Here is a 14,398-nt window from a genome sequence, read left to right on the forward strand (position 1 = left end):
AGCTGAGACTTGAAGAGGAAAGCAGAAAACATGGGGGGGTTGTTGTGTGTTGCAGCCTATTCACCCTTCCCTTCCCCCCCCCAATTTGTCTCTCAAATGCCTTCTGAATGATACTCATTCTTGATTCTTAGAAGGTTGTGGTGTCCCCCATTTATCATACAACAAAGTGGGTACTTTTTTTGTCCCCATTTTTGAATCTGTTCTTGTGGTGAATTCTCCAGGAAACTATTTACCAATACAACTCAGATTGCCCTGATTCCAAGGTCAATTTTCTCTCCACTAAAAAGATTCATTTGGAATGCAATGGGAAAGTAGGGCTCTGAAACTGAAGGTACTGGATTCAAATCTCCACCTCTGACACTTAAGTAAGTCACAGCCTTATTGGGCCACAGATGTCTCGCCTCAGCTCTACAATATGGAATCTGTCCTCGAAGATTTCCGAGTTTCTTTCTTGATCAGAATCTATGCCATGTTGATTCTCAGAAAAATAACTAAAGTGATGGATTCATTCACGATGCTACAACGGAGGCAGATTCTGAACCCAGGTTTTCCTGTTTCCAAATCTTACTCTCTCCTGCACTACCCTACTTACCAGATCGGTGTAAAAAGTTCTCATCAACCTCACTCTTATTATTGTTGTTGTTATGTATACATAGATTGTTATTATTTTCTCCTCCACAAAGTCCTCTTGTGCCCCGACGTGAAGTGGGTCCCTGGAGGTTTTGCCTGGGAAAACAAACCCCCGCGGGTTCTCTCTGGTCAGCAAAGTCTCTGAACCCTAATACCGGTCATACTTTTTGAAGTCCCGGCAAATGCAGTCTCCCTACACGACCCCAGGCTGGCTACAGGGGGACGAATTACTGCTCTCAAGGTCGTCTGCTGGGGCTGCTATATCCCCCGACCTTTCAACTGGGGCCCACCAAGGTGTTCGGCTCTCTCGGAGCAGTGCGCCCAAAACACCACGGGAGGGCGCACGGCCCCCGCGGACCACCGACGGGACAACCAGCGTACCGCAGCTGGACCGCGGAGGCGTGGCGGCCCGGGCCGCTTCCCAGGTGCTGGAGGTGACCGCTGGCTGCAGGTAGCTCGGACCACCCTCTCAGCCCAGGTCCGGCTTCCCCCTTTCCTGTCTCCCACTTCCCGTGGCCCCAGCTGGAATTCTGACCCGGGGTTCTGCCGCTCACCCCCTCTGGCTGCAGAAGGAAGATGACTCATTCCGCTGCTGATCTGGGAAAGAAGCCCAGGAGGTCTAGCTCCCAGCCTGACCCCTTTCTCTGCTAGCCCAGGACCCTGGCCTCTCCCACCTCCCCCATCCCTCCTCTTGTGACTGCGCCGGCTGGCTGGCCCCAGAGCCACATCTGGCAGGCAGGTGTTGAGCCTAGGACCGGGTGAGGAACTTGGAGGGATAGGGGGTGTGGGCAGGATCTCGGGGCAACCACGGTGGGGAACGCCATTCTGTCTTCTCCTGGACAAAGATGAAGAAGAGATGGAAGAAGATACGCTCCTTCCTAAGTGGCCCGCTTAGTTAAGACTCCTGGGAAAACTGAGGTCCTTGTCCCCATCCCCCGTTTTCAGGCCAATTAAGCGCTAGAACCTTCAAATCCCAATCCCCCCTCACCCAAACACTGAGCTAGCTGCTGGGCCAAGGTGGCCCCCTTCCTCTTCAGGCTCAATGACAGACAGAGATAAACGGCTGCAGCTGGAGACCAAGTTAATTGATGCAATAAGTTCTGTAATTGCCTTGAAAATAAGGTAATGATTTGGCCCCGGGAATGCTTTGATCTTATCAGCCAAGAGAGATGCTCCAAATAAGACCTTAGAGAGGGGCTGGGGGCGTCTGACTTGGCTCATCCCCAAAACCAGAGGGAGCATGGGAACTGGGTGACTGTGTTCTTCTAGAGGTCTTCCTACTCTGTTCCTTCTGTACCCCAGTTTTAAGGGTACAGAGAGGAGGAGGAGGAGAAAAGGGGGTGGTATTTATGCTCTTTCCTCTTCAGAATACCTTATCTAAGAGAGCAGAGACCATATCTGAGTTGGGAGTCAGAATTTCCAAGAACTGAGGGACATACAGGATGACTTCTGGAGTTTGGGGGTGAGGCTTGGGAACAAAGTCTGGGATAATGTGAATCCTACTTGAACCCAAACCTAGCTTCTCAGGGTTGATCACAGAGTGAGGGCCAGGAACCAGAGGGAGATGGTGGTGGAAGGCAGAGGGATGCCGTAAGAGGAAAGAGGACCTTTGCTGTCCTTCCCCAAGAATCTTCTCCCCTCCCTTTCCCTCCCTTCCCAGCTCAACTCTGTGGGTGTCCCTGCCTGGCAGAGGCCCCAGCACAGAGAGGATTAGAGAGATGAGCTAATCTGGTTTGCATCCCAGACATGGCCCCAGAAGGGAACCCATTTCACCTTAATATGGAAGGGGGCAGGAATAAGAAGCTTGTCCTTGGGGGCCCTACACACTGCCTGACCATGCCAAAGAACCTCTAACCCCACAACTGGGGACCCCATAGAGATATGCCACAGAGAGATAGAAACAGGAGCTCAGAGGTAAATTTAGGAAAGTTATAAAGGATCAGTAGCTTCAGAGGGATTGGTGGCATTGATCTATCAGGTAAAAAGAAAAATGAAAAGCATAAAAAGACAGCAAACAGAGCCTGAAAAATTATAGAATAATATTAAATCAAAGACTGTTGGCAGTGGGAAGGAATGTAGTGGTCATGAAGTCCATTGTGCAGGTGGAGAAACTGAGGCCTGGAGAGGTTCAATATCCTGCCTGAGGTCATAGAGCTAGTTAGTAGAATTAAAATTGAGACAGGGAGAGAAAAACCAGGTTTTGAAGACTTTTGTTACATCATATTATCCCATGTTCTTTGATTGCTACACTCTGCAGGTCTGACTCCCAGGTCAGTTCAGAATCTGTGGCAGGTGGAGACAGGATTTACAAGGGAAAGGAACAGTAGTAGGGACCCATGGGATAAGCATAGAACCTTCTCCACTGGGAAAGGAGCTGATCAGTGACCACCCAGTATTCCTGAGTCATGCCCATTCAACTCACACACAGTCCCCAGAGCCAGTGGCTGACAGCCCAGTATAGCTGCCTGCCCGCCCACTGCCCGGCTCCAGTCTGTTTACAGCCAAAGTGTTAACAGGTTCCAGATCTTCCTTTTCCTTCCCCCACTCCTCCTCCCAACTGGTCCCTCCTCTCCCAAAGTTCGTCTCTCTTCCCATCTCCCTTTCCTTGCTTACCTCTTCCTTTATTTTCCTTCCCGCCATAATTTCTCTCCATCTCCTTTCCTCCCTCCCATCTCTTTCTCGTCTCTTCATTCCTATTTCTCTCTGTCCCTTGTGGTTATAGGAGCTAGAATACATAAGCCAGGGACAATAGTAGGAGATCCTAATTCAGAGACTCCCCTGCCTCAGGTCCCTTCTCCTAGCCACCCCTTCCCCCTATAGTTCGTCAAGCCTCTATCTCTGCTACTCACATCAGTAATTGGGTGAGGCTGACCAGGTTGAAAGGCAAATCACTGACCCCATGCCCCTAAAAGGCTCCTGATCAATGGTTCTCAACCTATGGACTGAGGCAGGTGGGCAAAGGCTTATTTTAAGGGGTCCTTGAATCCTTATATGAACCAAGTATTGTCATTTTCAGCTTTACTTGGGACCTACTGCACCCTTTGTAGACTAAAGTCTCCCACAAATATGCATTACTACATTTTCAAAAATATGTGCTTCCGACCCCCGTTAGCAAGTCCCTTAGCCCCCATTTCCTAGTCCTTACTGCTCTTCTGCCTTGGAACTAATACTCTATGGATTCTAAGATGGAAGGTGAGGGTCTAAGAAACATAGATAACAGGCATCCCTTCCATATCTCAGGAGTTCGAAGCATGGCTTAACATTTTTTTGGCCCTCTCTTCAAATCAGAGAAGTCTATTTTTTTCCTCAGTGTTTACAGTACCTTATTGTAAAATTTAAGTTAATATTTGCTCATATGTAGGTCAATGTTAAGTAAAAATGAATTTCTAAATTTCTGTGTCATCTGCCGGCCTTTGCAGTTACCACAAAATTCCTCCAAAATTCCCATTTAATTTTTTGTGCCTGCCCACAATGTATCAAGACCACAAAGGGGAAAACTGCAATGTGAGTGATATGTAAGCTACGGTCCAGGACCCTCTAATTCCAGATTTACCTGGACTGATTCCAATCTTGAGGGCCACCCCAAATATCAAACCACGTGTTGACATTATCAATGTTCGAAGCATTTTCATTTAGTTATTTGTTTATTTGTCTATCTCTCTATTTTAAGTATTTGACTGATATTGTCTCCTCCCCGAATTTCCTCTGGTAAATCTCAAATTGTTCTCGTCTAGGTTCCTCAAGTGTCATACAGGCATCCAAGGAAACAATGACTGTATTAAATCCTGGATAGCTCTTATTGTATCTCTCAGAAAATGAAGAAGACCTAAAGGACTCTCAAGAATCCATAAACAATGCAAAACCAACAAATTAATCATTCAGCAAACGTTTATGAAGCACCTAATATATACTAGGCTCTCAGACAACAAAAACAATAGCAAAACAATCCTTCCTCACAAGAAGCTAGCATCTGTGATATAAGTATATACAGAATAAATAAATGCAATGTGGTTGGGTTTTTTTTCTCGAACCTTTACCTTCCATCCAAGGCAGAAGAGCAATAAGGGCTAGGCAATGGGGGTTAAGTGACTTGCCCAAGGTCATCCAGTTAGGAGATGTCTAAGGACAGATTTGAACCCAAGACCTCCCATCTCTAGGCCTGATTCTCACCTGCCCCCCAAATGCAGTATATTTTGGGGTGGGAGGTCAGTGTTCTTTTCATTCATACAATTTTTACTTAACATTGACCACTAGTAGCTGAGAGATCAGGACATATTTCATGTAGAACAGTGGTGTCAAAATAAATAGAAAAGGAAGCAAACACACAGAAGAATCCTGGGAGCTGCATATTGACTTAGAAAACCACATGTTGACATTATCAAGGTTCTAAGCATTTTTATTTATTTTAAGTATTTCACAATTTCATTTTAATCTGGTTCTTGCCTACTCTGGAGAATTGTGGACCACATGCATCTTTTCCTATCCAAGAAGACAGTTCTTGAACTGAGTCATGAAGGAAGTAGTGGGTTCTAGGAGGTGGAAGGAGAGCTTTCTAGACATGAATGATGATGCCAGTGCAGAAGCATAAAGACAAGAGGTGGCGTGCTCTATGTGAGCAGCAAGCAGTAAGACGGTCAGTTTGGCTAGACCTTAGGGTGTGGAAGGAGATCAATATGTAATGAGGCTGGAAAGGTCGGTTTGCAGCCAGGTTAAAAGAGTTTCCAAAAACCGAAGCCTGATCAAGGACACAAGTAATATCCAATGAAATTGCCTGTTGGCTTCGGGAAGGGTGGATGGAGGGGAGGGAGGGAAAGAATGTGATTATTGTAACCAAGGAATAATGTTCTAAATTGACTAAATAAACTTATTCAAATGGGGGGAAAAAAAACCCGAAGCAATTCTAGCAACAATAGGGAGCTGCTGGAATTTATTGAGTAGATAACTGACATCCAGGGATCTGTGTTAAAGAAGATCACTTTGGCTGAAGAAGTGTGAAGGATTGATTGGATGAAGGAAAAAAATTAAGATAGGGAGACTAATAAGAGACTATTGTAATAGTCTAATCAAGAAGTGACAGTCAGAAGTCAGCTAATGGATATGGGAATAGTGAGAAGATATCAGATGTGGGAGATGTTGGTCATTGATTGGCTATCTGAGTGAGGGAGAATGAGAAGTCTAGGATGATGCCAAGATTGCAAATCTTGTTGATGGGCTGGTGTGGGCTGGCAGTAGCCCCAACAATAATAGGAAAGTTTAGCAGAGGCATGGGTTTGCTGAGGGGAAGCTAAGTAGAGTTTGAGATATTTTTTGTAATATTATAATTATATTATGTCAATATAATTATATCAAAATATAATTATATTAAAATATAATTATAACACATACAAAGTATGTATTGTTATGTTCAAAACAGTCTGAAATGTCCATTTAGGGAATTGTAGAGCTCAGGAGAAATACTGGGGCTGGATCTACAGAACTGGGATTCATCTGCATAGAAATGACATGATGAGGTGGGCCATGGTGGGGGCCCATAACAGAGCCTTGATGTACACTCACCATTGGAGGGGAGGGTATTTAATATGAATGAAGAGCCAGCAAAGGAGACTGAGTCAGACAGGTAGGAGGAGACCAGCAGAGAGAGGAGGGTCACAAAAACCAGAGAAGAGGGAACTTCCAAGAGGAGAGTGCGATCAACAATGGCCAACACTGCAGAAAGGTCAAGGTGGATGAGGACTGATAAAAGACCATCAGTTTCCATTGAGGGATGAGGTCAAAAGTCAGAGTGCAAAATGGAAAAACACTTATCAAGTCTTTACTATGGGCCAAGCACTGGGAATACGTATGGAAAATTGGGACAATTCCTACTCTCCCAAGAACTCACCTTCTAAATGGAGGAGGCAACATGTGTTCCGCTTTCCCCAGAAATATGGAGCACAGGGTAGATGATGGAGCCTGGGCTTATGACTATTGGACAAAGGAGATCCTGGTGAGTTTGGGCAGGTATTGGTGAGTCTGAATCTGTTGGAGGAAGAGTATAGACCTACCTCCACCCCCAAACCACCTTCAAGTGACTCTCCTTAGAATAAATGAATGAATAAAAAAAAAGTATTAACTGCTTACTTTGTTCAAAGCATTGCACTAAACTCTGGGGATACAAGTAGAAAAGATATAGCCTTATCTCAAGGAGATCTACATTCCCATCAGAGTTTGTGTTCAGTGTGTCCAACTCTTCATGACCCCATTTGGGGTTTTCTTGTTTTCTTGGCAAAGATACTGGAGAGGTTTGCCATTTCCTTGTCCAGCTGATTTTGCAAATGAGGAAACTGAGACAAATAGGATTAAGTGACTTGCCCAGGGTCACACAGCTAGGAAATATCTGAGGCCAGTTTTGAACTCAGGTCCTCCTAACTCCACATCTAGAGCTGTATCCACAGTACCACTTAGCTGTCCTCTAATTGCCCTTTTTAATCAGGGAGACAACTCCAATCAAACTGAAATACACTTTTAGACTAGTGGTAATAAAATGCAAATTCATTTAAAAACATTACAGATAGGGGCAGCTAGGTGGCTCAGTGTATTGAAAACCAGACCTAGAGAGAGGAAGTCCTGGGTTCAAATGTGGCCTCAGATACTTCCTAGCTGGGTGACCCTGGGCAAGTTACTTAACCCCCATTGCCTAGCACTTACTGCTCTTCTGCCTTGGAACCAACACACAGTATTGATTCCAAGACAGAAGGTAAGGGGGGTTTTTGGACTTTATTTTTGTTAGTAATAATAAATTAAATAAACAAATGAAAGCATTACAGAAGAGGCAACTAGGTGGCTCAGTGGACTGAGAGCCAGGAGGTCCTGGGTTCAAATCTGACCTTAGACATTTCCTGGGTGTGTGACCCTGGGCAAGCCACTTAACTCCAATTGCCCTTACCACTCTTCTGCCTCAGAACGAATACTTAGAATTGATTAGTATTGAGACAAAAAGTAAGGATTTTGTAAAAAATTACAGAAATAAAACCCCAACTTTTAAGTATCAATATTCTTTAAGTAATGCTATGGGACACTGCCTGGTCTTGGAACACTACAATCTCTAAAGATTCAGAATTGTGGGTCATCAACTGAAACATTGTGGAACAAAACTGAAACATTGTAGAATGATCAAATGTAATAGACTTTGTTACTAGCAGCAATGCAATAATCCAGCACAATTCTGAGGTACTTAAGAGAAAGAACACTATCCACATCCAGAGGAAGAACTGTGGGAGTAGAAATTCAGAAGAAAACATGATTTATCACTTGGTAGATAGATAGATAGATAGATAGATAGATAGATAGATAGATAGATAGATAGATAGATAGATAGAGATAGGTATATATATGATTTGGGGGTTTTGGTTTTTAAAAGATTACTCTTTTATGAAAATGAATAATATAGAAATGGGCCATAATAGAATATATATGAGTGATAATATATATAAGTATAACCCAGTGGAATTGCTTGTCAGCTCTGGAAGCAGGGAGGGAAGAGGGGAGGGAGAGGATATGCATTATGTAACCATGGGAAAATATTTTTTTAATTAAAAAAAGAATTATGGGTCATCCAAAGTGCAATAGAGAGATACATGGTGGGCATAAATAGGCTGCAGAATATTACCAAGAAATAATGGTATGTAAAAAAGTAGCATAAAAACATTATCAAAGGGGGCAGCTGAGTAGCTCAGTGGATTGAGAGCCAGGCCTAGAGATGGGAGGTCCTGGGTTCAAATCTGACCTCAGACACTTCCTAGATGGGTGACCCTGGGCAAGTCACTTGACCCCCATTGCCTAGCCCTGACCACTCTTCTGCCTTGGAGCCTATTGACTCCAAGACGGAAGGTAAGGGTTTAAAAAAAAAAACATTATCAAAGAAATGTATGGTGGGAAAAAGAAGTAAGCCAATACTATAGTGTGAGTAAGTGTTAATAAATGGGTTAGGCTACATGCCCATAGAGGTATGCAATGACAAGAGATCTAGATGAAAACCCCTATCTTGCTGGACAGACTTCCCCTATAGAGGATATAGGGGAAGGCATAATAAATAAGAGTAATAAATGATAAGATGGTCTGGATGGGCTGTAAATGTATCAATGAAAGGAATGGCCAAATCCAGGAAATCCCAGACCCATTGAAGTTCATAGCAGATTTTCATTATGCATTTTCTCATTCAATGATATTAATAACGTCATTTCTTTCACGGGGGGGGGGGGGCGGGGGAGGTATATGACTTTTAGAAACATTTTAAAATGGGGTTCTCACACTCAAAATTTGGGAACCACTGACGTAGGTCCTTCCTGAGAGAGACCCATCTACTGCCTCCGACAGGAGACTGAATAAACAGGGAAGGGGCTGGGTGGGGTTGGTGTTGTTTCTATTGAAACCTTTTCTGGTTTGCAAAGAAATCCCTGGAAAGTCTCAAGGAACCTGTATGAGCAGCAGGCTCAGGAATTCCTTGAATCATATCCAATCCTCCCCCCAGTCCCTACTGGGCCCTTCCCATTTCTTGGATACCACCTCCTCCTCCCCTCCTCCCTGGGAGAGGGGGGAAGGTCATAGCTGAGAGAGGGGCCCCTTCAGTAAGGTCATCCCAGAGCAGAGTAGGGAGCTGCTAAAGCCCAGCCCCCTCACCCCCACCCCACCATCCCCACACCAGTTCCAGCAAAAATCCAAATGCTTTCAGACACACCACAAAATAGAGGTTGGGGCAAGAGAAAAGTGAATCTTAAGCTGAAGTGACTGAGTTTAGGCTCTCCGAATGATAATATCTTACATTTATAATATTTACAAAGCTATTTCTGGGTGAAGTAAATATTATCCCCATTTATAGAAGAGAAATCTAAAGTCTAGAATGCAGTAATTTCCCCAAAGTGATATAGAACATAAAAGTGAGATTCACACTCAGTTCTTTCCACTACAGCTTGTTGGTTAATCGTTTTCAGTCATGACCCCTTTGGGCATTTTCCTTGGCAAAAGATATTGGAGTAGTTTTGGTTATTTCCTTCTCTAGCTCAATTTATGGTTGAGGAAACTGAGGCAAACAGGATTAAGTAACTTGCTCAGGGTCACACAGCTAGTGGCTGAGGCTGAATTTGAACTCAGATCTTCCTGACTCCAGCAATCTATCCACTCTGTCATCTAGCTGCCCTTATGCTATTGGCCTCTAAACCATAGTGTTTCCTCAAGGATGAAAAGGGTGGGTGAAACCATCTTCCTGATTAGGAAGTATTGCAGTGCCTGGTCTGGGTTGGGGGCCATCCTTTCTTTTTTTCTTTAAACCCTTACCTTTCATCTTGGAGTTAGTACTGTGTATTGGCTCCAAGGCAGAAGAGTGGTAAGGGCTAGGCAATGGGGGTTAAGTGACTTGCCCAGGGTCACACAGCTGGGAAGTGTCTGAGGCCAGATTTGAACCCAGGACCTCCCATCTCTAGGCCTGGCTCTCAATCCACTGAGCTACCCAGCTGCCCCTGGGGACATCCTTTCTAAAGACAGAATAATAAAGCCCTCCACAGACCCTTAAAATGAGAGTCTATGATTCTCTTTCTCTTGGTCAGTCCAAGAATATACCATGTAATTGGACAGTGGATTAGGAACTCTCTAATATTGTTCTGTAACTGTTTCACTACTTCTAGGATCTAACAAAAATCTTTCTTGAATTTCCAGAGCACTTTCCATCTATGACCCATCTGACTCCCACAATGCCTCTGTATTCCTGTGCTTAGCAAAGTGCCTGGCACAACAAACATAAATGTGTATTGCCTGATGTATAGTGGGTGCTTAATAAATGCTTGTTGAATGAATGAATAAGTAAATAAATAAATGAATGAACAACCTTGTTAGAGTCAGCATAGAAGGAAGTAAATTTCATCCCCACTAAATCATGAAGGCAAGAAGCCTGTTTTCTGGTTCTTTTTTTCTCCACATCAAATAATCTGGTTCTGGGAGCACAGCAAGGATAGAGTGAGCCCCAAAAAGCACTTGGTGTGATGCTAGGGAAAAGCAAGAAGAAAAAGAGGAAAGTAATGGGAGGGTCAAAGGTCCTCAGAGCCAGCACTGCTCAGACCTTCAAAGGGTCCAGTTCTCTGAACTGGAATGCCCCCTCTCCTCATCTGTCTGGAGAATTTTCTTCCCTCAAAGTAGGGGCTGATGCCTCTTCCTCTTTGAAGCCTTCCCTGGCCTCCTCCTTCATATCCCCCAGCTGAAAGTAACCTCTCCCCTATACAAATTTCCTTGAGTACATTCCTGGATCTCTCCTTTGCGTTAACCACACACTTTCTTGTAGTATTCTTGTTCTTCTGTCCTTCGTTTTTGAAGAGGACCAATGACATCATGGGGCAACGTATCGACTTGTTTGGGAATTGCATTTAAGTGAGGTGGTTATGCAAAGTTCACTCTTTTTCCAAGCCATCAAAGTCCAGTAGTATAAGAATTGGGATAATATTTCTACCCAGATATATATTTTCTAAAGTTTATTAGGAAGGGTAGACAATCATTCCTGTAAGTAACCTGACCACGTGGTCCCTAGCCTGCAAGTCTCTTCCTCATTCCCTTCACCTGCCTGCTCTGTTTCTGAGTTCTTTCTTTTTCGTTCTCTTCTCCATTCTCCCTCACAAGCCCAAAGCCTTGACTTTTATTGACGTATAACACGTAGAGCAACGCAAACCTGGCGCAACTGTGTTATCTCAGGAATTTTTGATGGACAGATCAAGCTACTCTACTCCGGAGGGGGAGGGGATGAACTTCCTTGACACAGTGGCAAGACAAAAGTCAGGACCACTGGCGATGGCCCAGGATGCAGTGGATGACCTTGGAGTCTTTGATCTCTGACCAAGCTCTTCATGGCGCCTGCTTGTGTGGCATTCATGCTACACATCATGCTTCTTTCTTCCTGCATCAGAAGCTCCTTGGGAGTCAGTGTCATTATTGTTTCTCTTGGAAATCCCACAATTTAGCACAAAGCCTTGCATGTAGTAGACACTTAATAACTGTAGAATTGTATTGAACCTTGATAGCTTCCAGTAGACTGGTATTTAGCTTTCTAATGCTTAAAACCAGGGATTGTATAGGGGTAGGAAATGGAAAGCAAAGAGAAGATGGGAGAATAATAATCATAGCTAACGTTTAGATAGTCTTTACTATGTGCCAGGCATTGGACTAAGTGCTTTCCAGGGATCTCATTTGATCTCGACAACAACCCTGAGAGGTAGGAGGTCCCATTTCTCAGATGAGGAAACTGAGGCAAACAGAGTTAAAGTTACTTTCCCAGGGTTACACAGCTAGTGTGTGAATCCAGATCTAAACTCAAGTCCTCTTGGCTCCAAGCCTGGTACTCTATCCATTGTGCCACCTTGCTGCCCCGGTAAAGAGAGAAAGGGTAGAGAGTATAGGTTTGGCAGGAGAATGACAACCAGTGACAACAAGCCTCTGGAGGGGCTTGAGCTGCTGGCTCCCCAGTAAGGACGAAATCCCGGCTGGTTCAGAGCCTTTTTTCTGGTGGGTGTGGAGCCAGAATCCCTGGCAGTGACCCTCTTTGCGTGAGGAGCTCAGGCTGAAAGTTTATTTTCAGAGTTGAAGCTCCAAAGTGGCAGATCCCAGAAACCCTCTTCTCTGGCTCTGTATTTGTGTCCAGTTTAAGTGGCTGAGTGCTGTTCCCTCAGCCATCCTGGCTCCTCCAGTATGGGGTCCCAGATGGGGAACTGTGGGCTGGAGGCAGCGAAGGGAGTGAGCAGGACACTGGCTTCAAGGTTATTCCCTCGCAATAGAAAGGATAAGGCAAATGTTTGCAAAGTGAGTTAAACCTTTCCCACTGCCTGGCTCTACAGGTATGTTTGCCTGTCTGTTCTTTAGCTAGTGATGTTAGCAGGTTGTGTAGACAGCAAGAACCAAAGAGGTTTCACAAGTGCATTCTTGGCCAGTGTGGATGGGGCCAGCCCAAGGTTAGCGCCGATGTGATCATCGGCAGCCCCCACCCCCACCCAAGTGCAAAAACGAAGCGGATAGCTCCAGGGTCACACCCAGTTCTGACCACATGGGGTGAGTGTGGGAAAGGCTGCCAGGAGCCTAGAGATGCAAACTGCGTGTCCCGCCAGGAGCTGTAAAGGGGGGAGGAGTTAGAGGAAGGAAAGGATGGGAACAAGGAGCCGAACTCCCGAGGAAAATGACAAGGACTTTAATAGAATAATTCTCCCAACTTCTCCAGAGCAACTGAAGCTTAAAGCGCGGACGAGGGGGAGAGCGGGGCTGTCCCCAAAGCCGCTGTCCCGGTCCTGGTCCTAAACTTGGAGGGGAAGAGAAGGGCCGAATTCAGTGCTCTCTCGGGGGGGCCCCTCCTTCACCTTCCCATTTTCCATCTCTCCTATACCCTGCCTCTCCGCCTCCCCCCCCCAACCCCCAGGCAGGGTAGGGTCTCCTGAGTACACCGTCCTTGCTGAGATTGGAACTGAGAGTAAGGGTGGGGTGCTCACAGCACCTTAGGGAGTGAAGAAAAGGTCAGTGGGCTTCTTGGATGAGCCCCTCCCCAAATCAGTCCGCTCCGCCTCTGCCTGGGACGGCTCCAGGCTCCGTCTGAGCCAGCTGCTCCCTGTCGGTTCACACCCGCGCTTGTCCCCACGGCCCCCCACACCCGCGGAGCCTCTTTGGGGTGAGGGGCGGCAGGGCTGGGGGGGGGGAGGGAAGACCAGCCGGGGTGCAGTGTTTACATCAGGACATTTATAGTGGAGATAAATCAAGAGCTCAACGCTGCGGCTGGGCGAGGATGGGATAGGGGACAGAAGAGAGGTCCACCACATAGAACGAGAGGGAAACTGAGGCTCGGAAAGGGGGAAGGGTCAGCCAGCAATCTCCCAGCAAGTCAGGAACCAGGTCTTCTAGAAGTTTAGGGCCAAAGGAGACTTCCAAGACTGGAGGAGAGGAGGGAGTAGCGTTTTTTTTTTTTGCCAGGGACCCTCCCGGCGATTCCATGAGCTGAGAGGACCAGTTATAGGTCAGTAATTCCCCCTTCCCCGCCTCAATCCATCTCTCCTCCCTGGCCCAGTACTTTCAAGTGGGCTGCGGGTGTAGGGGGCCAGAGTTTCACAGTCCGGGAACACTACGGGGAAGCGAGCTCCAGGACCCTCTTTCCCCAGGACCCCTACCCGGCCTCCAGTGTAGGGAAAGCGGACCAGCTGTTTCTGATTCTTTCACACTCAGCGCAGCTCCGCCCGAGGGGGTGAGGGACCGGCGTAGATCATGGGGAGGACTAAGAGAAACTGAGAGCTGCTAATCTGGGAGCCAGAGGAGGAGGGGAGACCTTGTACGCGGAAAGAAACAATGTTGCCCCCTACCCCCCCCGACCCCCACCCCAGTCCCCATTCGCCGTTGTTACTCTGGATACCACCATCCTGGTACTCTACCCAGTAGCTCAACTCCCGGAGGGCAGGTCAGGACCGCCCTGGGTTCCCCGCTTTCCCAGCGCTCTGGTCACAGAGCAGCCCAACCGCAGCCCTAGCTCAGCCGGGGGATTGGAGGGTGGGAGGAAGAGAAGGAGGAAAGAATTATTATAGGATTTAGGATTTCGACAGACCCGGGGGAGTCAAGAGCCACTCAGAGGGCTCGGGTGCAGGAGAATGGCCAGTGGCTTTGAAGAAAAGGAAAGGGATCTAGGAGACTCATGATTCGGGTTACCGGGGCTGATAGTCGTCTTGTCTATAGCGCCCCTGTTGGCAGTGCCAAACTCGGTTTTCCCCTCGATTTTCCGTATCCC

The sequence above is a fragment of the Monodelphis domestica genome, chromosome 2, assembly GCF_027887165.1.
Source record: "Monodelphis domestica isolate mMonDom1 chromosome 2, mMonDom1.pri, whole genome shotgun sequence".
Classification (NCBI taxonomy): Eukaryota; Metazoa; Chordata; class Mammalia; order Didelphimorphia; family Didelphidae; genus Monodelphis; species Monodelphis domestica.